At 35.4% G+C, this 26,688-nt stretch overlaps 1 pseudogene; it reads left to right on the top strand.

Annotated features, from left to right (window-relative positions):
* Positions 1 to 4,885: 4,885 nt before the first annotated feature.
* Positions 4,886 to 26,688, top strand: LOC105503666 (annotated as a pseudogene).

Genomic DNA, 26,688 nt, shown 5'->3' on the forward strand with positions numbered 1-26,688 from the left:
CTGTGACTTAAAGCCAACCAATTGCTGTTGAAACCAAAGATTAGTTGTATTTCTTAATTCTTTAAGTGGTAGAGTTAGGGTTTTTGCCTCTGCATCTAATACAATGCCTTTCTACCCAAATGCCTTTCACATTTCCAAGTATCACTTCTCTATACACTTCCCACTCATGATTCACACAATAACTTCAACATCATGGAGCAGTGACTGGAAGAGAGCACAACCAATTTAATAAATGACTTTGGGAAGCACATTAGGTAGTTTGGGTTGGGAGATATTTGGGGTTTTAGTAGTCAAGTTTAGGAAAACGGGGACTTAATTTGGAGTACCGACAAATATAAAGGAAGTGACTGAGAAAAAAAAAGAAAAAAACTACTTGTGAAGTGCAATTACCTTTCACGAGTCATGGAAACTGGATTCTGATGGAAGTTATGTACCTGCTAAGATAAAAGGTGTGCACAACCAAGCACAAATTATTAGTACTCACATTCAAAAATTTCTGTCCCAGATGAGCCATCAAAGCACTTTCATAAAGAAAACTTCCTTTCATTTCTTGATCCCAAGACTTGGAGATCTTTGTTTTAACTTCTATTTTAAGTTCAGGGGTGCAAGTGCAGGTTTGTCACATAGGTACATTTGTGTCATGGGGTTTTGCTGTACAGCTCATTTAATCACTGAAGTATTAAGCCTAGTACCCATTAGTTATTTTTCCTGATCCTCTCCCTCCTCCCACCCTTCACTCTCCAAAAGGCTCCAGTGTGTTTTTCTCCTCTACGTGTCCATATGACTTGCAGTTCTTTAAAAAGAGATCTACAGCAGAACTCTTCTCCAGATAAAGGTGTTACTTTAGAAATTAATACTGCAAAGGATACATATGGGGGCATTGTTGATTATACTTTTGTTTGCCCCGAATACAACTTTTGTAGCCATTATTAACTCATTACTGCTCAAATAGATTTTTTAACTTCATATGTTAACAATACAAGCCACTCTTTCTTTGTCCTAAGGGCCTTCTGTGCATCATTCTGTCTAGGCAACAATAATAACGAACATGTACATGGCACTTTTCATGTGCCAGACACTTTTCTAAATGCTTTCATAGTAGCTCATTTAATCCATACAATAATAACATGAGGTGGGTATTATTATATTCCCAAGTTTACAGATGAGGAAATTGAGGTACAGAGAAATGAAGTCTGCTGAAATTCACTTACTAGAGTCAGAATCAAGATTTGAAGCCAAGAAAACTGGCTTCAGAATCCAGGCTTTTGATCATCATTAATGATTAATCACTGTACTATATCAGCTTTTAATAAAGGACCCTTCCTGTTCCCCTACCTTACTTCTGCTTACACTTTAGAGTTTAGTTAAAATTTCATATTTCCAAATAAAATCTCTAATTCTTCAACCTGGGTCAAAACATCTCATCCAAAGACAATTGAAGAGACCAACTATCACCATATTTTAATATTGAGATTACATATTAATTATTCTTCACTTGACAATAGCTTACTTAAGACAAAATTCAATTTGTTCTCCATATATTGTTAGCATAACATTATGTGTCTGGTAAATGGCAATTAATCAACACATATTCATTATAGATCAAAGTTGAATGATAATGATCATGCAGAAACAGACAAAAACATAAAAACTATCTATCTAATACTGCAGTGATTAGTACAGGTTTTAGGTTTAAATAAATCTAGGCTCCAGTTCTGCTTCACTCACTTTCTAAATGGGACCTTGGACAAGTTATTTATGCTCTCTCTCTATGCTACTGTATTCTCATATATAAAGTGGAAATAAGAGTCCTCAAAGTTTTCTTGGGAATAGAAAATGACTTATGTACATAAATCACTTAGCACCATTTATGGTAAAGTAAGTATTCAGTAAATGTTAGCCATTATTTTCATTATAATCTTCAGTACTCAGTCCCACTATTCATACCAAATAATGCTTATTAGGTTGAAAATTAATAATATATATGTTCATTTTTGGACAAAACATTCTCAGTGGAGGGGAAGAATCAATCTGTTGAAAGTTTAGAGAGATGAAGAAATCTTGAAGAAATGGGACATTTGGCCTGAGAAAAAAGATTATTAAGAGAAAAGTTGCATAAGATGTTATCATTATTTAAGACTGTATTAAATGTTGAAAATAAAATATTCACCCATTTTATCAAAAATTAGATATGTAAATAATTAAAAAGTAGTAAGAGCTTACATTAGATTGCACTTACGGTCTGGAAAGGTGTAAGATATTTAAGAAGTGAAAGAAAGCTGACTGAAGTAAGCATGAAAAATCATTTTTTGAAAAATAATATATATCATTTATCTTTGTTTTATTCTCATCTAGAGGCAAAACAGATTATTTTAACTTCTAAGATTTATTCCTATCAAACTCATTCCAACATTATAATTTAATATTATTATTAAATGTTAATTATTCCTCTCTTGAAAATAATATCCTTAACATCAAACTCAGCTTGTTTGCTGCGTATTGTCAACATAATGTTCTGAATCTAGTGAATGACAATAATTCAGTACATATTTATTACATAGAAAAAAGCTGAATGATAATGAGCATGTAGAATCAGAGGAGAAAGAAAAAAACAAATTTATTAAAATAAATTTATATCATTAACTGTTATAAACATTATAACATTATAAATGTTAATAAATGCATTGCTGATTACCTTTTTTACTGGAAAAGAGAGTTCTTCCCGCAGAAGCCAAGAACAAGTATCAGTTTGTGACTTATTTTTCAAAAACTTAACATGTTTTAAAAGTTACTTTTACCTTGTATTGTTTAGTGACTTGTCAGATTCTGTTAATAATGAAGCAGCAGAGTTCCAATGTTTTCCTCTGTTTATTGTTTTAATTCTAGAAAGGATAAACAAAGTTAATTAATGACTGTCATAATTATAAGTACTGAAAAATCATTACTTTGAAATAAAATGAATCATTCCCCACAAATGCACATTTATTATTACAGTTTTAGATTCTTCCTATAGATAAATGTGGCTTATGTGCCTCATTGCTTTATTTTAAAAATAGTCCTTTTTTTGGTAGTTGATTTCCTAAAAAATTTTATAGTCCTTTTTGTAAGAGAGTCAAGGTGAATTTTTCAAATCATGTTCTGCCAAAACTGAAGTAATTCCAGGAACTATAGTCTATAGTTATGCGAAGTGAACCTGAGAAATCAATCCATAGGATATTATCTATCCTGCATTGTCAGAAGCTTGGACGCTTTCAAGGCAAGAGGACAGATTGCCATGGATATGCAAGTAGAGGTCTTGAGCTCTTTGGCATTTCTGAATACTGCCAAAATATCAACAACAGTTATCCATGAGGGCTTTGGTTTTGCTATAACTTTTTCATATAATTGCAGTATTGAGATTTCCTTTGTCTTCTGGGAGACAGTACCTCTGGGAGAGAAGAAAACAAGTTGATTAATTAATAAGACTTCTAGGATCTAGAAGCAAGATCCGTGAAGACCTCAGAGACTCTAGATTTTTTTAAAAAGCCTAAGAGGACTTAAAGTACATATGAGACATTATTTAGGAAAAATTACAAGGATCTTTTAATTTTAACTTCTTCACTGAAAAAGAAGCATTTTCAATTTATCATTATAGCACAGTTTTTGATAAGCAAATAGAAATAGATATGAAAGGAAATGTGGTTCATAATGCAATTTGTAGGAAAATTTTGGGTCCTAGTCATAAAGTTAATTTCATATTTACTTTCAGAATTCCATTCACCCAAATCTCTCCTTGGTGACTTTTTAACTATATTTTCTCAATAGTAATTGATAAGAAAAGATAGAATAGCATGACCATGACATGGGTAAAATCCAACAAATTCCTTCTGATCCATCAAGTAAAGGCCAAATGATTAACTGGATCTAAAGTTGGGTTTATATTGTAATTTTAATCGCTTTAAAGTTGTTTATTTAGGTGTTATGTATTAAGTTAGTAACTTCTCATCAGTCACTGTATATAGTTCAAAATAATTTAAAGAACTGTTCTATATCAGGAAAAAAATCATAATTTGTCTTTGATAAATCTTTAACTGCTATAAATGCATATATATAAAATAGGAAGAAAAGGGGAATGGGTGGAAAGAGGAGAAAATAATGATGGCTCATAAAGTCGTCATATATGCAGCTAGTTAAAGGCAATATTGATATTTATCCACTCCATATTACCTTTTGTCTGAACATCAGCCTCAATATCTTGAAGTTGTTTGCTGGTAGGGTGACACAAACTTCACTGTTGAAGGATCCAAGACCCTGTGGTCCTGCCTGTGATTAATTGCTGTGGTTGTTCATTAATATTTACAATGAGTCATGGCAGTATTAGAAGGGTTTCTGGAAAATGTTCTAGGTTACTGCTATACTCCTTCTACTAATATCTGTTGCTAATAAGAATAATTTACCCAAGAGAATACAAAGCATTTTTTTTAACCTGTTGGTTCAGCAAAATGAATGTGTTCAGTAAAGAGACTGAATTTAGAGCTCATTTTATCAATTGTTGTGTTTCCCTAGTAAAATTATCCCTCTGTTAAGCAGTAAGAATATTCATTCAGCAGGGACAAATGTCATGCAGGCATCCAGCAAAAAAAAAGTTGAGAGTGAGTTGATAAGTTTTACAGTGGTGGCTGACATTCCCATTTTGAACCCTTGTACTTCGACCTGTAATTGCTTCATATATTTGTTGCTACAGAAGAGCACAGATTATATCCTGGATGACAGTTACTCACCTTTCTAAAGCAATGGCATCCAGTTGGTCCAACAACTGAATCTTTAATAAACGATTCCAGTCGCTGCCGCTGACGCTACCACAGCGTTTGGGTGTAGAGTTTGGAATCCCTGCGCTGCGTTAACAATGAAGCAGAGTTCGAACGTGCCGACTTTTCTCAGCAAGATGTGGACGCTTGTGGAGGAAACCCACACTAACGAGATCATCACCTGGAAGCAGAATGGCCAAAGTTTTCTGGTCTTGGATGAGCAAGGATTTGCAAAGGAAATTCTTCCCAAATATTTCAAGCACAATAACATGGCAAACTTTGTGAGGCAACTGAATATGTATGGTTTCCGTAAAGCAGTACATATCGACTCTGGAATTTAAAGCAGGAAAGAGATGGTCCTGTAGAATTTCAGCATCCTTACTTCAAACAAGGACAGGACTTGTTGGAGAACATTAAAAGGAAGGTTTCATCTTCAAAACCAGAGGAAAATAAAAATTCGTCAGGAAGATTTTTTTTAAAAAATTATAAGCAGTGCTCAGAAGGTTCAAATAAAACAGGAAACTGTTGAGTACAGTCTTTCTGAATTAAAAAGTGAGAATGAGTCCCTTTGGAAGGAGGTGTCAGAATTACGAGCAAAGCATGCACAACAGCAACAAGTTATTCGAAAGATTGTCCAGTTTATTGTTACATTGGTTCAAAATAACCAACTTGTGAGTTTAAAACATAAAAGGCCTCTACTTTAAACACTAATGGAGCCCAAAAGAAGAATCTGTTTCAGCACATAGTCAAAGAACCAACTGATAATTACCATCATAAAGTTCCACACAGTAGGACTGAAGTTTTAAAGCCAAGGGAGATGATTTCAGATGACATCATTATTTACAATGTTACTGATGATAATGCAAATGAAGAAAATATCCCAGTTATTCCAGAAACTGGGATATTATATCATATCCATACATTATATCACATATATATATATATATATATCTCCAGGATGTTATATATGGTCCCTCCAATTGTACTCAGTACCCTGATATTGTCACCGTTGAAGATGACAATGAAGATGAGTATGCACCTGTCATTCAGAGTGGAGAGCAGAGTGAACCAGCCAGAGAATCCCTAAGTTCAGGCAGTGATGACAGCAACCCTCTCATGTCTAGTGCTGTCTACTAAATGGCTCATCCAGTCTGACCTCAGAAGACCCAGTGACCATGATGGATTCCATTTTGAATTATAACATCAGTTTTCTGGGAAAGGTTGAGTTGTTGGATTATCTTAAGAGTATTGATTGCAGTTTAGAGAACTTCCAAGTCGTGCTATCAGGAAGACAGTTTAGCATAGACCCAGGTCTCCTGGTTGACTCTGAGAAAAAAGGATTAGAAACTACCAAGAACAATGTAATTCAGCCAGTTTGGGAAGAGGGAAGAAAATCTAAATCCAAGCCAGATGAGCAGCTTATCCAGTACACTGCCTTTCCACTTCTTGCATTCCTCGACCGGACTCCTGCTTCTTCTGTTGAACAGGTGAGTACAACAGCATCATCATAAGTTATGTCCTCTGTAGATAAATCCATAGAAGTTGATCAAGTGAAATTTATCCTACAGTGCAAACACGCAAACACAAATCTATAAATATGGTATACTATATTAACATAATGAAGAACATAAACCATATGATCATCTCTATAGATGCAGAAGAAAAACATTTGACAAAATCAAACATCTTTTAATAATATAATAAAAACTCTCAAAAAATATGTGGAGAAGAAATATACCTATACCTCAACACAATAAAGGCTATACATGACAAGCCTACATGCAGACACACACACACACACACACACACACATCTGCGTTGCTGATATGGTTTAGCTCTGTGTCCCCACTCAAATGTCATCTCAAATTATAATCCTTGTGTGTCGAGGGAGGGAAGTGGTGGGAGTGATTGGATCATGGGGTGGTTTCCCCCATGCTGTTCCTGTGATAGTGAGTGACTTCTCACAAGATCTGATGGTTTAAAAGTCTGTAGCAGTTTCCCCCTCACTCTCTCTCTCTCCTGCCGCCTTGTGAAGAAGGTACTTGCTTCCCCTTCACCTTCCACCATGATTGTAAGTTTCCTGATGCCTCTCCAACCATACAGAACTGTGAGTCAATTAAACCTCTTTCTTTATAAATTACCCAGTCTCAGATATGTCTTTATAGCAGTGTGAGAATAGACTAATACAATTGCCTGCTGGTGACATTTATTAACAGGCTTTTTTATTAATAGGCTAGTTATCAAACTTCTGTAAGTGGTAACATTATGTTTTCTACTTTCTCAGATAACATTTTTAATATAGTGCTTCATTATTAACCCCGGCTTTTCCCTTTTTTCTATACTTTCATTACTATAGTAATAATCCAGATTTGGTACCTACTCAACTCAACTTGAACATTATTTTTTAAAAATCCTATCTGATTTCTTTTTTCTCCTCAGCACTTACTTTTTAAGATTCCAGATTTATCTTTCTCAAACACTATTTTAATTATGTCACTTGTTTCTTAAGAGATTTTGTTACTTCCCAATTTCCTATTTAGCAAATTGGGCTTTCTATTACTCTCCAAATTGTAACCTCTATGAAACCAGATGAGATGTCTCACTGCGTTCATTCATCTTGCACAGTGTAGGCTTAACATGTTGATTTTAATTATACCCGATACATTCTCTTTGAATCTAGTTCTAAATCCTACCAATATTTAAGATTCCATTCATATCTCCCCAGAGTTACCATTGTCTTGCTACGGTAGCCAAACTTGGCATCATTTCTCCATACTCTTCTAAAATATTATTATAGTTATCCCTACATATGATAGCATCTATTTATGCTTTGATTACTTAATGCATGTCATTTTACATTTACAATTGAATTTTCAGTTCCTCACAATGAAATACATTACTTGCAAGATCCAATAACACTTATCATAATTTGGAGTGCAGCATAAGTGCTCATTCACTTTTAATTTATTGAATTCATTTATAGTTCATTTGTGATGGTTAATATTGAGTGTCAACATTATTGGATTGAAGGATGCAAAGTATTGTTCCTGGGTGTGTCTGTGAGGGTGTTGCCAAAGGAGATTAACAGTTGAGTCAGTGGACTAGGAGAGGCAGACCCATCCTCAATCTGGTGGACACCATCTATTCAGCTGCCAGTGAAGTGAAGCTAGGAGGATAAAAGTAGGCAGAGGAACATGGAAGGACTAGACTGGCTAAGTCTTCTGGCCTCCATCTTTCTCCTGTGCTGGATGCTTCCTGTCCTCAAACATTGGATTCCAAGTTCTTCAGCTTGTTGGCTCCTGAACCTACACCAGTAGTTTGCCAAGCACTCTCAGGCCTTTGACCACAGACTGAAGGCTACACTGTCAGCTTCCCTACTTTTGAGATTTTAGGACTCAGACTGGTTTCCTTACTCCTCAGTTTACAAACAGCCTATTGTGGGACTTCACCTTGTGATCATGTGAGTAAATACTTCTTAATAAACTCCCTTTCATATATGCATCTATCCTATTAGCCCTGTCTCTCTAGAGAACCATGACTAATACATCTTATTTTTAAAAATTTTGAAGTAACTTGCAACAACTGCAGTAACAAACTAATTTATTAAATGTATTCAAAACTTAATTTGGGCCAAGCATTTTTCTAAGCACTTTACATGAATTTCATAATTTAATCATTAAAACAATTTCATATACTAATGAAACCTTTTATAAGTATATGAATACCAATAACCTTTTTTATTATACTTTAAGTTCCGGGATACACGTGCAGAACATGCAGGTTTGTTACGTAGGTATACACATGCCATGGTGGTTTGCTGCACCCATCAACCCCTCATCTATATTAAGTATTTCTCCTAATGCTATCTGTCCCGTAGCCCTTCACCCCCAACAGGCCCTGGTGTGTGATGTTCCCCTCCCTGTGTTCTCATTTTTCAACTCACACTTATGAGTGAGAACATGCTGTGTTTGGTTTTCTGTTCCTGTGTTAGTTTGCTGACAATGATGGTTTCCAGCTTCATCCATGTCCCTGCAAACGACATGATCTCATCCTTTTTTATGACTGCATAGCATTCCATGGTGTATATGTGCCATATTTTCTTCATCCGGTCTATCATTAATGGACATTTGGGTTGGTTCCAAGTCTTTACTATTGTGAATAGTGTGGCAATAAACATACATGTGCATGAGTCCTTATAGTAGAATGATTTATAATCCTTTGAGTATATACCCAGTAAATGGATTGCTGGGTCAGATGATATTTCTGGTTCTAGATCCTTGAGGAATTGCCACACTGTCTTCCACAATGGTTGGATTAATTTACACTCCCACCAACAGTGTAAAAGCATTCCTATGTCAACACATCCTCTCCAGCATCTGTTGGTTCTAGACTTTTTAAAAATCGCCATTCTAACTGGCATGAGATGGTATCTCATTGTGGTTTTGATTTGCATTTCTCTAATGACAAGTGATGATGAGCTTTTTTTCATATGTTTGTTGGCCACATAAATGTCTTCTTTTGAGAAGTGTCTGTTCATATCCTTTGCCCACTTTTTGTTTTTTTCTTGTATATTTGTTTAAGTTATTTGTAGATTCTGGATATTAGCCCTTTGTTAAAACTTAAAAATGCCCTTTGTCAGATGGATAGATTGCCGAAATTTTCTCCCATTCTGTAGGTTGTCTGTTCACTCTGATGATAGATTCTTTTGCTGTGCAGAAGCTCTTTAGTTTAATTAGATCCCATTTGTCAATTTTGGCTTTTGTTGCCATTGCTTTTGTTGTTTTAGTCATGAAGTCTTTGCCCATGTCTATGTCCTGAATGGTGTTGCCTAGGTTTTCTTTTAGGTTTTTTGGTGTTTTAGGTCTGACATTTAAGTCTTTAATACATCTTGAGTTAATATTTGTACAGATGTAAGGAAGGGGTCCAGTTTCAGTTTTCTGCATGTGGCTAGCCAGTTTCCCCAACACCATTTATTAAATAGGGAATCCTTCCCCACTGCTTGTTTTTGTCAGGTTTGTCAAACATCAGATGGCAGGACATGTGTGGCATTATTTCTGAGGTCTCTGTTCTATTTTATTGGTCTATGTATCTGTTTTGGTACCAGTACCATGCTGTTTCAGTTACTGTAGCCTTGTAGTATGGTTTGAAGTCAGGTAGCATGATGCCTTGAGCTTTGTTCCTTTTGCTCAGGATTGTCTTGGCTGTATGGGCCTTTTTTGGTTCCATGTGAAATTTAAAGTAGTTTTTTCTAATTCTGTGAAGAAAGTCAATGGTACCTTAATGGGGATAGCATTCAATCTATAAATTACTTTAGGCAGTATGGTCATTTTCACGATACTGATTCTTCCTGTCCATGAGCATGGAATGTTTTTCCATTTGTTTGTGTCTTCTCTTATTTACTGGAGCAGTAGTTTGTAGTTCTCCTTGAAGAGGTCTTTCACATCCCTTGTAAGTTGTATGCCTAGGTATTTTATTCTCTTTGTAGCAATTGCGAATGGCAGTTCACTCATGATTTGGCTCTCTGTGTGTCCATTATTGGTGTAGAGGAATACTTGTGATTTTTACACACTGATTCTGTATCCTGAGACTTTGCTGAAGTTGCTTACCAGATTAAGGAGATACTGGGTTGAGACAATGGGGTTTTCTAATATACAATCATGTCATCTGCAAACAGAGACAATTTGACTTCCTCTCTTCCTATATGAATACCCTTTATTTCTTTCTGTTACCTGATTGCCCTGGTCAGAATTTCCAATACTATGCTGAACAGGAGTGGTGAGAAAGGACATCCTTGTGTCATGCTGGTTTTCAAAGGGAATTCTTCCAACATTTGCCCATTCAGTATGATATTGGCTGTGCGTTTGTCATAAATAGCTCTTATTATTTTGAGATACATTCTATCAATACCTAGTTTATTGAGAGTTTTTAGCATTAAGTGCTGTTGAATTTTGTTGAAGGCCTTTTCTGCATCAATTGGGATAATCATGTGGTTTTTGTCATTGGTTCTGTTTATGTGATGGATTCCATTTATTGATTTGCGTATGTTGAACCAGCCTTGCATCCCAGGGATGAAGCCAACTTGATCATGGCAAATAAGCTTTTTGAAGTACTGCTGGATTCAGTTTGCCAGTATTTTATTGAGGATTTTCACATCGATGTTCATCAGGGATATTGACCTGAAATTTTCTTTTTTTGTTGTGTCTCTGCCAGGTTTTGATATCAGGGTGATGCTGGACTCATAAAGTCAATTAGAGAGGAGTCCCTTTTTTTATATTGTTTGGAATAGTTTCAGAAGGAATGGTACCAACTCCTCTTTGTACATCTGGAAGAATTTAGCTGTAAGTCCATCTGGTCCTGGGATTATTTTAGTTGGTAGGCTACTAATTATTGCCTTAATTTCAGAACTTGTTATTGTTCTATTCAGGGATTTAACTTCTTCCTGATTTAGTCTTGGCAGGGTGTATTTGTTCAGGAGTTTATCAATTTCTTCTAGGTTTTCTAGTTTATTTTTGTACAGGTGTTTATAGTATTATCTGATGGTAGTTTGTATTTCTGTGGGATCGGTGGTTATATCCCCTTTATCATTTTTCATTGTGACTATTTGATTCTTCTCTCTTTTCTTCTTTACTGGTCTGGCTAGTGGCCTAGGTATTTTATTAATCTTTTCAAAACCCCATCTCCTGGATTCATTGATTCTTTTAAGGGTTTTTCATGTCTCTATCTCCTTCAGCTCTGCTCTGATCTTAGTTATTTTTTGTCTTCTGCTAGATTTTGAATTTGTTTGCTTTTGCTTCTCTAGTTCTTTTGATTGTTACGTTAGGGCTTCAATTTTAGATCTTTCCTGCTTTCTCCTGTTGGTATTTAGTGCTATAAATTTCCCTCTGAACACTGCTTTAAATGTGTCCCAGAGATTTTGGTACATTGTGTCTTTGTTCTCGTTGGTTTTAAAGAACTTATTTATTTCTGCCTTAATTTCATTATTTACCTAGTAGTCACTCAGGAACAGGTTGTTCAGTTTCCATGTAGTTTTGTGGTTCTGAGTGAGTTTCTTAACCCTGAGTTTTAATTTGATTGCACTGTAGTCTGAGAGAAAGTTTGTTATAATTTCCATTCTTTTGCATTTATTGAGGAGTGTTTTACTTGCAATTGTGTGGTCAATTTTAGGATAAGTGCAGTGTGATACTGAGAAGAATGTATATTCTGTTGATTTTGGTTGGAGAGTTCCGTAGATGTCTACTGAGTTGGCTTGGTCCAGAGCTGACTTCAATTCCTGAATATCCTTGTTAATTTTCTGTCTTGTTGATCTAATATTGACAGTGGGGTGTTAAAGTCTCCCACTGTTATTGTGTGAGAGTCTAAGTCTTTTTGTAGGTCTCTAAGAACTTGCTTTATGAATCTGAGTGCTCCTGTATTGGTTTCATATATATGTAGTATAGTTAGCTCTTCTTGTTGCGTTGACCCCTTTACCATTATGTAATACCCTTGTCTTTTTTTTATCTTTGTCGACTTAAGGTTTGTTTTATCAGAAACTAGGATTGCAACCCCTGCTTTTTTTTTTCTTTCCATTTGCTTGGTAAATCTTCCTTCATCCCTTTATTTTGAGCCTCTGTGTGTCTTTGCACATATGGGTCTTCTGAATACAGCACACCAATGGGTCTTGACTCTGTATCCAATTTGCCAGTCTGTGTCTTTTAATTGGGGTATTTAGCCCATTTACATTTAAGGTTAATATTGCCATTGGTGAATTTGATCCTGTCATTATGATGCTAGCTGGTTATTTTGCTCTTTAGTTGATGCAGTTTCTTCATCGTGTCAGTGGTCTTTACAATTTGGTATGTTTTTGCAGTGGCTGGTACCTGTTTTTCCTTTACATATTTAGTGCTTCCTTCAGGAGCTCTTGTAAGGCACACCTGGTGGTGACAAAATCTTTTAGCATTTTCTTGTCTGTTAAGGATTTTATTTCTTTTTTGCTTTTGAAGCTTAGTTTAGCTGGATATGAAATTCTGTGTTGAAAATTCTTTTCTTTAAAAATGTTGAATATTGGCCCCCACTCTCTTCTACTCTCTCTCTCACTTGCCCTGGGTATCTGCTAGGAAGAGAAGAAAACCAGGGATGCCTGCTCCTTTCTTTTGAGACGAGTAGCCATTCATCTTCAGTCTGTACCCCTTTCGAATGCATCCTGAACCACTGGGACTCCTTTGGGAAAAAAAAAATGCCTTTATTTTTCCTTTCTCCTCCTTGGTTCTCCACAGATAGGTAATCGTGTCTCTGTACTTCAGGACACTGCCCTCAGATGCATCCTCCAAACTGGAAGGAGTTAATTTCCCAAACCTTAAACTTGTTGGTTTAGGATTGGGCTCAAGAAAGGGAACCCAGAAGCCCAACATGCTGGCAAAAGGGTCAAGTTTCTTTTTACCAGTCAGGCTTTTGGCCCCACTCTCCCTATGCAAACTGGTAAAAGACCTCAGGATTTTTGAACTGTTCTTATCCCTCCCCTTGTTCCTTTTTGTTACATGTTTTCTAATAACTCAGTTTTTCTCTTCTTGACTTCAGGCCATCAAATTCCAAACGGCCATGCAACTGGGACCTCAGATGATGGCCCCTTCTGCCAGGGACCCTTAGATAGGCCTCTGAGGGAGCTCTGACTGCCATTTTCCCAAAATAGCACCCTCTGTCAGCAGGAAGCAGTTAAGATCGGTCTTCATCCTTATCCCTGTCCTTATTCTAACAGTTAGATGTGCTTCTTTAGAGGGGAGAATGAGACAGCCGGGTGGGAAGGGGTTCCCAGAGAAATTCCAGTCAGCCTGCATGCTGGAAGGAGTACATGCTTGGGTGGAGCTTGGGAAGTTCACACCATTTGCAGCAGGGAGGAGCCTGGCCCTCCACTACCTGGGTGGAACCTGGGATTCAGTCCTTGACAGGGGAAGCCCGCTGGCAGGAAAGCACACTCTCTCACTTTGCTAAGAGTCTCTGTTTCGCTTTTTCTTCTTTTTCACCTAATAAAACTCTGCCTTACTCACCCTTCAAATTGTCTGTGAGCCTAATCTTTCATGGCCGTGTGACAAGGACCCCATCTTTAGCTGAACTAAGGAAAGGTCCCACAATAAGTTTTACCTGAATGACAAAGCAAGGTTAAAAAATTGTGCTAAAAATTAAGTGTTACATAAAATATAGTTCTAGTCAGAAACAAACAACATAAATTGCTCAATTGCTTAATTATGTTAGAATGTTCAGGCTAGAATAGTACCTATATTAGTCTATTTGCATGCTGCTAATAAAGACATACCCAAGACTCGGTAATTTATGCAGAAAAGAGGTTTAATGGATGAACAGTTTCACATGGCTGGGGAAGCCTCACAATCATGGTGGAAGGCAAGGAGGAGCAAGTTGCATCTTACATGGTTGGCAGCAGGAAAACAGAGGGCTTGTGCAGGGAAATTCCCCCGTATGAAACCATGAGATCTCATGAGACTTGTTCACTACCATGAGAACAACACCAGAAAGACCCACCCCAAGATTCAATTACCTCCCACCAGGTCCTTCTCACAACACGGGAATTGCGGGAACTACAATTTAAGATGAGATTTAGGTAGGGACACAGCCAAACCATATCAGTACCTTTTAAAGTTTGGTTAAATTAGTACACTCTCTGGTACTACTTATTAATATTTTATGCTTGCTAGCAAATAAACTTGAAAGACATAAGATAAACTCATACGTATTTACTTCTCTTTATCATTTTTCTATAGTTTCTATAAAATATTTTCTTTTACAATAAGAAAACAGTAATTTGAACTGTTACAGAATTTTTATTATGTGTCAAATATTCTTAATATTGAAGAATCATAGCATACAATTCAAAAATACATTATAATGTATGTAGATAACAAACTGAAAGCAACTCTCTCTGTGATAAATTAAGGATAATATTTTCTCTTTTTTGGATGTTGGTTTTAGTATATTACATTCTATAACATTGCTAAATAAAAATAGTTGGAAAATTGGTTAAATATACCTTGCTAAAGTCACATAATTAAAATAACTTATCTGTAGTTTATAAAGGTAAACATAATTTTATCTGCTGTTTATAAAATCCACAGATAAAGCAAAAAGTAACAAAATGTCATTTTGTACTTCAAAAAATGCCCTACAAACAAAAGCACAAGAGTAATTATGACAATAATGTAATTACTGTCAAAGTGAGACAAATAATGTGTTCTTGCCCTAGCTCTAAGTTTATTCAAAAACATTTCAACAAACATTTAAGAGAATATTATATAAATATTATTCATTGCATAACCATGCCATTGAACTCTCTAACAAGGAAATATAATTATAGGCAATAAAACTTATGCAGCTTAGAGTACATTTGAGGTTACAAAGTCAAACTAATTTATACTTATTTACATATATTGATTCACTTGAGATTTCTTGTAGTTTTGTTTTGTTGTAGAATTGATACAATTTTTTCTTATAAAAAAACCTCAAGTTCTAAACTCATTGTGCAAAAGTAATCTTTCCTTTATATTCTACCAGTATTATTCTTGCCTCTTATTTTTGTTTGAAGATTTCTCTAACTTCTTTCTAGCGTGTTTTACAGTTTAGACAGACAATGTGAGTTAAAATGCTGCAGGATCCTTACTGACTTCACTGTGTGTGTTAGTCAGCATTCTCTAGAGGGACAGAACTAATAGGATAAATATATATATGAAGGGGAGTTCATTAAGGAGAATTGACTCACATGATCAGAAAGTGAAATCCCACAATAGGCCATCTGCAAGCTGAGGAGCAAGGAAGTCAGTCCAAGCTCCAGAACCTCTAAAGTAGGGGAGCCATCAGTGCAGTCTTCAGTTTGTGTCTGAAAGCCCAAGAGCCCCTGGCAAACCACTGGTGTAAGCCCAAGAGTCCAAAAGCTAACAACTTGGAGTCTGATGTTCCCGGGCAGGAAGCATCTAGCATGGGAGAAAGATGAAGGCCAGAAGACTCGGCCAGTCTAGTCCTTCCACCTTCTTCTGCCTTCTTTTTCTAGCCACACTGGCAGCCGATTGGGTGGTGCCCACTCACATTGTGGGTGGGTCTTCCTGAAGGTGGGTCTTCCCCCAGTCCACTGACTCAAATGTTAATCTCTTCTGGCAGCACCCAGAAACACCCAGATACACCCAGAAACAATACTTTGCATCCTTCAATCCAATCAAGTTGACACTTAATATTAACCGTCACACTACGTTACTGTGGTTAATTACCTGATGTAAAAATGTCAGCTTGTTTGGCTGCCCTTGTGGTAACTAATTATCATATCACATGAGTTTTGCTTTTTACATCAAATAAAACAAAACAAAACAAAAAAACAAATAAAAACAGAGCCTTTCTGTCTAATTTTGATCCCTCCCTAAGATAAACCTTGATATTCCCCATAAATTGCTGAGGGTTTGTTTGGGTTTGTTTGTCAGGGTTAGGGTTAGGGTTAGGGTAATAAAAAGAAACTCTTTTCTGAATTTCACAATGCTTATATCTGAAGATATGCCATGGCATTTATGGGTGTGACATAACTGGCATATTTATCACCAAGATCAGATTAACTATAATACCTATAACCTTGATAATCTTGCGAGAGTTTTGGGGATTTTGTTTTTCCTTTAAATGGCTGTTGCTTTTCTTTTTTCTTCAATCTGGCGAGCTAGTCCTAAAGCCTGGACTTTATTGCAAACTTTCATTGCAAGTAAACTACCCTTTTTTTTCAAGGTAGGAAAAAAAGGTAGTTTTTTTCCTTTTTCCTTTGAAACTTCTTTTGAAGGTTTTGCTGGGTAAACTGAAGGCCAAACCTAACTCAACCTCATGTGCAGAGATTTGAGCCTTCTGAAGTGTTTTCACCAAGATCTCTCTTTTCTCAGTTCCCAGGGTGAATGTCATGTAGCTATAGAACTCTTGCTCTAATTTTGTATTTCTTCCCTAATTCTGGTTTTTCAGCAAATCTAACTCTGATCCTGATTTGTCCCCAGCCTCATGTTTCCTCATGGACATCTGATATTGTGGGACAGTATCTATTAGATGACAGTTAACAAGACAGATGTTCTACAGAGTTGACTTTTTTTATTGTTCATCTTGAGTCTTCACTTTATTTTAACATCCTTTAAGCTATGCATTTTATCTGTACGCCATTGTGAGCCTAAATCATCAGAAAGAAAACAATAATTTCTCTCTGGAATAAAGGGAAGATCTTAGAGATCTGGAATAACTATGACTATTATGGAGCTTTTGTGCTACATTTACTTTGACTTACAGCTGCCACTGGAAAATGAGACTTCTAGTTCTCACTATAATCATGTAAATTTTAAAAATGCCTTTTCTATCCTGAAGTAATTCATTTCTTACAAAGATCTTTTGTACTTTTTCTGAATCTGTGGCAAATTCTCTCTTATGTCAGGAAATATTTGGAAACAAATTGGTTATAAAGCCATTTTCACACACTGTAATAACATCTATTTCAAACAGGCACATTCACATCTATGAGAAGAAAATGCATAAATGTTTCCCAAAAACTTTTGAAACTGGTTTTGTATGGCAAAGCCTCTGGCTTTTAAGAAAAATGTTCATGATTTGATAAACTGTACAAAATAGAACAAATGAATGAAAGAATGAAGAACAGTTTCATGACTATGAAAAATCTAATAATTCTGAGTACATGATTTCTCTTTCTCCTCTTTCATACAATAAGAAAGGCCCATAGAAATATATAAATGATGGAAAATTCAGATGTAAAATTGTGCTTCACGTACTGACATCAAGAACTTAATGGTGCTTAAAGTTATGACCTTAGCTGAACCCTCAATCTCACTCAACAGGTGCTACAGAAAAAGCAATACACAATATGTTGAGAGTTAGTCAGCTAAAAACTATTTCTGAATGTGCTAATCTGCCTATGAGTTTGATAAGAATAAAGTGCGTTTTGAGTCAGAAATACTTTCTCAGCAAACACATTGATATATCTTCACTTACAGAACTACACAGTAGTCTGTTTATCAGATGAAGCTGTTCTTCATTAGCTTATAAAGACTAGAAAAGCATTTTCAATATGAGAAAACTGTAAAATTTTCTAGAAATACTTCATGCAAAATGTTCTACATTGGTTGGCTTGCTTAAAATAAGCTTCGGACACTTGATAAAACTTAAGGAGAAAAATAATTTAGCTAAATTTGTAAGGGTTTTGGTTATTAGTCTTTGTGGTAGATAGCAGTGTAGTGCAAGTTGTTAGATAGAGAAGAAAACGAAGTAAACTTCAGTATTCTCAAAAAAATGAGATTCATATTTGATATATTAATGTGGTTAAAAAAAAAGCCTTGTGTAAGTTGACAATAATTTTGGCTTTTAAACAATGATATTTCTTCTGCCTGCTCTTACCAGTTTCAAAAAATAATGTGAAAATAATGATTTCATTTATACAAGATTTAGATTCATTTTCTCATGCAAAGCCTAATCAATTTAAATTTCCTAAATTACTTTTACTAGATTTTATAATAAGTTCTCACTTTTACAAAAATGATATAGCAAGTGGGAATTTGTAATTATATCAGTTAAAAGCTCAACTAAAGCAAAGCATAATATCTGGTTACTTTTAACAAGCATTTCCTCTCATAAACATATTTACTTCTTATAATGCTGATTATAATGAAAATTTAATAATTCTACTTACACTATTTGGAAAAACATTTAAATACCATATCTAAGCACGACAAAATGCTCAGTCATCAAGTATAGGTTTAATTTATACGTGGATCTCTTTTATTACATAGAATATAAACTGGCCATCATTTGATATGTGGAAAAGAATATGTAGGATTTGGGATGCATTAGTATCATTTTCATATTTAACACTTTAAGGCATATCTGAAAAGTCATGCCTGACTATGGGAGCATGTGTAGGAAAGAAAAGAAAGGGAATAACGCCAATTTAAAATTGTCTGGCTGTGTCAACACATTATAAAATATAAAAGACAACTTTTTTGATATAGTATGTTGTAGAAAGTTTGGAGGTAGACTTTCAAAAAACGAGTATAAGAGAAAACAATAAAACGTTTACAATTTTGGCCCTGTTGGGTGCCTCTTGTTTTATTTATAAACAGGGGGAAATCTTTTGAATCCTTTCATGCAATGTGTTACACAGATGGGAACATGACAAACTGATTTTTGAATACATAGGCTACCCTAAAACAAGTTAATTGGTTCGCGGAGTGTAGACGTTCTTTATAGTGTCAAAATCATCTCGCTTGAGAACTATTAACATTGTATGCTTTTCTATGCATTTACAACAGTTTTTCATTTTGTCTATTCTGAATAAGCTAGTTTTTGTTTCTGTTTATTTTCACTATAGCCTGACACTGTAACCATTTTTAATGGCTTGTGTTCATATCTTGTCTCTTCTATCAAATTCTTCCCAAATTCAAGCCACAAATTCAGAATAATGAAACTCTTTTGGTGTCTCTTTCCCAAACAGCATCCATAAAAACTTTCCTAGAGAGCATTTACAAAGATCTTTGCTGTAACATTATAACAGAAGAAATCCATGAGATTCCCCATATTTATCATTGCATCAGAGTAAATGTGGGATCAGGAAAGCATTCATAGTAGTCAACTGGTGGGACCTGGCATAGGACAGCAGAGCATGGTGGGTTGTAGATGGTTCCCACACAGCAGAAAGGCCCCAGCCAGAGTGTTGGATAATGGGCAGGATGCAAAGGGTATTTACACAGGTTTATACAAGTATCAGCCCAGCAACAGGTGCAGAAGCCAGATTAAGATAAAAAGAACAATCATGTAGGGAAAAGAGAGACAGCTGTAATGAGAGAATAGAGAACATATAAAGTGGAATTAGTCAAAAAGTAATTAAACATAATGAGTATTGGAGAGGGAGTTTGCAATATGGAAATTGAGAAACCAGAATAAACTCTGTACTGAAGATTGGAATTCATAGTATAAGAATAGATTCACTGTAATTGTTTGTTCTCACGCTGCTATAAAGAACTACTTGAGACTGGGTAATTTATAAAGAAAAGAGTTTTAATTGGCTCATGGTTCTATTGGCTGTACAGGTAGCATGACTGGGGAAGCTTCAGGAAACTTTCAATCATGGCAAAAGGCAGAGGGGGAGCAGGCACATCTTCACATGGTGGAGCGGGAGAGAGAGAGAGAAGTGGGAGGCGCTACATGTTTTTAAACAACCAGATCTCATGAGAGCTCACCCACTATTACAAGAACAGCAAGGGGTAAGTTTGTCCCCATGGTACAATCAGCACCCATTAGGCACCACCTCCACCATGGGGGATTACAAGTCAACATGAGCTTTGGGTGGGGACACAAATCCAAACCATATCACTCATTCATAGAAATGTAAAGGCAAAGGATGGTATGTATGCAAACATGTATGAGTGCACGTATGAATATATGTGGATGTGTACATATACATATGTATGTCTGCCAACTAAGAGACCTACCAGCACCTAAACAGCAATAACATTGAACTCACATCACCCATATCTTGATTTTCAAATACACTTCTCCACTAAAAGGAACCAGGGATTCTTGGAGAAATGCCTAATTTCATATCAGATAGGCAAAGAACACAAAAATCTGTTATGTTGTTTTGTGTCAAAAAGTATAACGTGTTAAAAGAATATTGGAGATAAGTCAAAAAAACACAGAAGCTAGCTCAAAGAAACTCCCACTGGCTAAATTTGGGATAATTTGAGCATCAAAATAAATAATGTCAATAAAGTATTATAAAACATTAAATGAAGTAGAAAACCATGAGTTCATGCTGATATAAATAAATAATTTTTTCAAAATTAGAGAACTAGAATATCTACATGGTCTCACAATATTTAATAAAAATACTTACTAATCACAAAAAGAGAAAGTAAATTTACAGAGGAGAAAGATAGCAGATACGATTTTAATCAAATGGGTTTGGGACAGATTGACTTTGTGTACCACTGAGAGAACGTATTGTAAACACGGCTCACTCCACTTGTTTGATAATCCTGCCAAGGATACATACCTGAATTTAATCATTAAGAAAACCAGAAAAACACAACTTGAGGGGCATTCTACCCAATAACTGGCCTGAAATCATCAAGAATATCAAGACAAAAAAATCAAGGAGTATCAAAGAAAGACTGAGGAATTGTTCCATATTTAAGGAGACTTGCATATACAACTGGATGCAAAAATGTGACTCTAAACTTTACATATTACCATTCCTTTTACTATCGATGATGCTCTTGGAACAACTGCTCAATTAGGAGGTTTAGATGATGGTAAAGCAATCCTCATTCTGTGTACTGAAATATGATTATGAGGAGAATGTCTTTGTTGGTAGGAATTACACATGAAAGTATCTGGGGAAGATGGACTACTACGCTGGCAACTTACTCTCAAATGATTTCTTTTAAAAGATCTTTATTTTGTACCAACAATTCTCTATAAGTTTGAGATTATTTCTAAATTTAATGTTTCTGTGTGTTAACTCTCAAAACATCATATTTATCTGATGATCCACTTATATAGCACTACTCTATAGCACTATAGTACGTATTTAGTGACCAGTCGAGTGTATTTGGAAATAGGTTAAAAATATCTTTCGTGTGACTGGAAGAGATACTCTGTTCCAACTAAGAGAAGAAGAATATTGTCTGAGTTTACTCTATATTTTTTAGAACCCCTTCCTTGCTCAGGTTTCAAAGTCAAGTGTTCTGGAAAATGCCCAGTCTCCCTCCAAAAAGCTGGCTGTATATTGTCCTTACATTTCACTCTCAACTTCAAGAATATTTTTACTTGAACCAATTTACTACAAGACAACATAGAGCTGCAAAGGGAGCTCAGGAAAAATTAAATCTTTCCTACTGATAGACAAATGCTCTGATGAATTCGATGAATTTTTAAGTGAAATAGCGACATGTATAGCAAGGGAAACATAACATTCTCTGTTAGAGACACATAGTTTTTCAATAGTGTATAAGCCAAATTCTGTACTTTAACATCATTGTTTTCCCTAAGCTTCTGTAATGTCTATTCTCAAGCCCATCCACATTGCTACTTATTCTCATTTGTCAGCTGGCTCCTGCCTGTGACTCTCAGGCAGACTCTGGTCCTGTGCTCATTTTGCTGCTACAACTGAAACTACTAAAACTACTGTCCACCCAGTTCATGAAGTTACCACCCTGAACTCAAAAGTAGAGATGATTCCCTAAAGATTCCATGACCCTTTACAACCTGTTAGCTTCCCACAGCAACACTAGCACACACCGATTTTGCTCCAATAAACTCACCATGGAGCTTGTCACTGCTATATTTTTGCCAGTGGTTCTCATATCTGCTATGGTTTTGAGCCCTCTTTATCTCCCCGTATAATCTCTCTGCAATTGCTAGCTCACACTGCCAAAACACCTTTAAAATCATGCCTAGCTTACTTTTCTTTCAATGGTCTATTTTAAAGTAGACTTTGAGCCATCTATTGTAAGTCTCAAATTTAATTAAGGTTCTGTTAAACATAAGTGCTGTTGACTTAGAATTTCTGCCCATGGTCATGCAAATCTCATAATAAATCCAACCTTCTCAATTTTTTTAAACATTATCTAAATCAAATTCCTACAGATGGATCTGTGTCCCAGACCAGCCTAATAGAGAAGTGTTATGAAAATGCTGTATATCCCCACCTTCCTCAGAGTTAACTCATAATACAGGATTTTTTAAATAATATTTTAAAATCTTAAGTAAACTATTTTATTTTAAATATTTTTAAACATATCTCCAAAATTATCTCCAACATCACATTAATAAACTCCTAAAGATATTTCTATCAAACTCTTAATCAATTAAGAAGACCTACTTTCATAATTATTTAATATATCCTGGATAAGTTCACCCTGAGATGTTATAAAATTTTTCATTTACCAGTGACCAAGGAAACAACCAGCGACTTTCAAATCAGCCGTGATGTTTCTCCCTAAGAATGTTCATGGGGCAATGATAACGTGAAAACAATCTTCCTGATATTAGTGATAATGGTGTAGTGACAGACTTCAAATTGTGGCACTTGACTGAGAGAGCCAAGGGAAATTTCATGTAGACGATAGTAGCAGCTTTGGCTTCTTAGTCAAAAAGATGGATGTGGCACAGTGATCTCCACCTATATTTAGTTAATCATGGGAAATGAAATAAGTGGGTACTCCAGAGACAGAGAGAGAGAGAGAGAGAACCAATCTATTCAACAGAGACCTAACTTTAGCCACTATGAGTCACAACCTGTTCATCTTCCAATTCTGACAGAGTCACCAAAATGAAGAAGTCTAGGTAGCCCTGAATAAGGTTCTCATTCTAATACCAAAGATATGAACTGGAATCCTTCCAACAATCCTTCTCTGAATATTTTGGTGGCTGATTTATGGCTGACTAAGCACTAAAGAAAAGTATACACCCAAACATTTTGTGGACCTTTAGAGATACTTGGATTCTGTTTTAGAACTATCACTAGATCTTAAGAACCCAGAATGTTACCCAGGCTGCTCATCAGAATGAAGGACTCCAGAGGGTAAGACAGGGAATGGGTTTTGATTTGTCCTCATCTCCTAATAGATACCATGGAACCTAAAAATCCGTAGTGTATTTCCCACTTCCTAAGTGTATACGTAATTGTGGTATAAGGCTGAAGAAATTGGTAAACATGCACAGCTGATCCATGACATACAGTAAGGACTAATAAAGTAGTAAGGGACAAATGGAATTTCATGGAGCTTCTTGCTAAAATATATTAAAATTTATACAGCTCACAAGAGGAATAGCAGAGAATTAGTGCCACCAGCAAAGATAACAAATAAATGTGATGCTTTCTTTGCATTTATCTGACAGTTTAGCCAGTGAAAGAATAGGGCTCTTGAGAGTCAGTTTAGCTTACCATAATTTCATCAAATGATGAGCATAGTGGTAGTTATTAAAACAGATATGATCCCTACTAGAACAAAAACATTCAGCACATGAGAATATATTATGCATATATTTATTTGAAAATGTTTCTCCTTTCTGCTGAAGGTGGAACAAGATCACTTTGTTTTTACTTGATAACAAAACAATAAGTATTTGGCATCCTGTAAATTCTCTATTCCCACATGGTTCAAAAAGAAATTGAGGAGCTGTAGTCTTTCATTAATTCTGCCTCTTTTTTAAATAAGGAAAAATAAATGCATGTATTTCCCAAACTCTCCAGCAGACTATTTACTTCAACTTATTTAAGTATATTTTAATAGAATATGTTTCCATTCCTGAACTAGTTACCACTAAAGAGGAATAAAAACACTATAATAAGAGTAAACTAAAGATCTACCACTGGTGATAGAAACTTTCCTGACACGAGGTTTGTCAAGAAGAAAGAAGACAGTGCCTCCCTACGAAGGCAACTGAGAGTATCCACTACAGTACGTGTACTCCACAAAACTAAAACTATCCAGGATGCAGATTAGAACAAACTCACTAGACATTGGAATCTGTAAAGCTGAGATCAAAGGCAAGAGAACACCAAATATAAAGAGAAGTAAGAAATGTATAGTAAGAAATGTAACCTCATGGCCTATTTCACAAATAAGGACTACAGTTTGCTTCAAATTTACTTCCTTGATAAATATTTTAAGACAACTTTAATATTTAATTAAATTGTTTATGTTTTCTCATTCATATTGAAAGGTATATTTGTTTACATATTTTATTTATTATTAATTATCGTAGGGATGATGATAGCTTACCATCAGTGTATAGATTATAAACTATTAAAACAGGATTCTCAATTAATTAATATAAGAATGGAAATCGACTGGGAATGTTAGACTAGTAGCTAAGTAGAGCAACACAAAATATTTTGAATCATGTCTCTTAAGGGATAGAATGACAGTAATTTTGTAAAGACATGAACTTTTTGCATTATGTTACATGTTCAAGTTTGATAACTGTATGAACTGAAAGAAAAGAATTTGGACAGTAGAATACCTGAGATGGATTGTTAGAATAATGAGTGAACACATGCTCAAAGCGGGAACATAGGGTCTTATTCACTGTAATTTAATTTTCCAGCAGAAGGAAAAAGAGCCTTAAATTTATCGAAGTAAATATTTCCAAGAGTAGCATTTGACAAGTTTGGTTTACATTAGAAATTTTTTCTGTTTTCTGTTTTCTAGTTCCCTGGAATGTTCAGGAGAAACTCATCTTCTCCAGCCTTACTATTGTGTATGTGCAGACAGAGCAAAAGAAAATTTATGACTAAATGTTTATCTTTTGCTTAAATCCAAAGCTAGTTTGTGGAGGTTGTCACAAAAGAAACCTAACTACAAGACATCCAACTGAGGAAGCTGATGCCAATCATCAGTGTCAAAAAATGTAAATAAGTGAGTGCTTTAAAAATGTTGATAAAGAAAGAAGAAGCCAGGCACCGTGGCTCTATTCTGTAATCCCAGAACTTTGGGAGGCCAAGGTGGAAGGATCACGAGGTCAGGCAATCCAGACCATCCTGGCTGACACAGTGAAACCCCGTCTTTACTAAAAATAGGCACAAAAAAAATTAGCCAGGCGTGGTGGCACTTGCCTGTAGTCCCAGCTACTCCGGAGGCTGAGGCAAGAGAATCGCTTGAACCTGGGAGACGGAGGTTGCAGTGAGCCGAGATCGCGCCACTGCACTCGGCAACAAGAGCCAGACTCCGTCTCAAAAAACAATAAAGAAACAAACAAGACAAAAAGAAAGAAAGAAAAGAGAAAGAAGGAGCTATTTCAAAAATCTACAAGCCATATTTTATAAACCTAAGAAATATGGAAATCAGTGTTTGTAAAGTTTAGAGGTTTTTGTTGTTTTGTCTTTTTATACAAAATTGGAATAATTAGGAAACGACTTTGAAATGAATTCTTTTTTTCATTCATGTTATTTTCAGTTCTGACATATCCTGCTTTTTTTAACCCACCTCTTCCCTTTTTTTCCTCTTCCTCTCCGTGCCTCAACTAGTAGTTTTGTCCTCACTCTGATCACTAGGATAATAGTTTACATTCAGAATTTTTATTGATTTTATCACCTATTCTGTTATCATGAAATTGGGCAAAGTGATATCTCATTCTCAACTCACAAGAGTAAGAATAATATAGTTCAGTATCAATCCACCACTGAAGCATTTTTATACTTTATTAGTTCAGCTGCTTCAATCAACATAACAATTTAAATCCCATAATAAGGACTTGAAACTACCTGAAAGCAAATGGAGTAAGCTCTAGGTGCTAGCAAACAATGTTTAATTTAGTGATTTTAACGTAATTTGTGAAGTTTAAATCAGTACTTATCATGTGCAACTGTCTGAGTCAGAGAATCTTAGCGTCCTGATAATAGAAAATCATATTCTAAGTACCCTCATCAAAGGTCCACATCCATACGCCAAATGTTAACAGAACTAAATGTTAGGTAAACACCAACATCACATCAAATTTAAAGACAAAGTGAAGTACATGATGCTACAGATCAATCAATATATGTGTATGTCCGAAAAGTTATAACCAGGGAAAATAAAACAATGCAATACAAGTACGTTGAGCATTTAAGAAGCCTAATATAATCTTCAGCCTCTCAAGATCATATCATTATATTAAAAGCTTTTTCAATGTGGATTTTTGTATAAAGTTTTAAAGTACCCTCTAAATAAAAACTTTTGATGTATAGGATGCAGAATGTGAATTTCAAACTCTCTTGGATGTAGCAATGTTTCAAAAGCAATCTACACATAATTTAAAAATAAAACACTTCATCAATGAGAGTCAACAAAATGTTGGTATGACATTGGGTTGTTCTGATGGAATCTTGACGGCACAAGTAACAAGAAAGTTATAA

This window comes from Colobus angolensis, unplaced genomic scaffold, assembly GCF_000951035.1.
Source record: "Colobus angolensis palliatus isolate OR3802 unplaced genomic scaffold, Cang.pa_1.0 Scaffold87, whole genome shotgun sequence".
In the NCBI taxonomy this organism is placed as follows: Eukaryota; Metazoa; Chordata; class Mammalia; order Primates; family Cercopithecidae; genus Colobus; species Colobus angolensis.